Raw genomic sequence first — 270 nt, 5'->3', positions numbered from 1 at the left:
ATGGACCCTCGACTGATTACTACGCACTTGGTCCAGGTGGAGCTGCGGGCGGCGAGTTCAAAGCACAAGCCAAGAGCAGCGTGGCGCGGCACTGGCTGGTGGTGCCGTAAAAGTGAATCGAGAACAGATTCCGCGCTGCCGGTCGTTCACAAACAGTTTGGCAAAGAGGCGACTTGGACGGTCGAGCAGATCCAGATCCGCCTCCTATATGTATACGCCCGCCCAAACGCGCCCCTGCGTTATTCACACTTATGGGGCCGCCGCTCCCCC

Source organism: Frankliniella occidentalis, unplaced genomic scaffold (genome assembly GCF_000697945.3).
Source record: "Frankliniella occidentalis isolate FOCC.00 unplaced genomic scaffold, Focc_3.1 Scaffold240, whole genome shotgun sequence".
Classification (NCBI taxonomy): domain Eukaryota; kingdom Metazoa; phylum Arthropoda; class Insecta; order Thysanoptera; family Thripidae; genus Frankliniella; species Frankliniella occidentalis.
Note: the sequence above shows the minus strand (reverse complement) of the source record.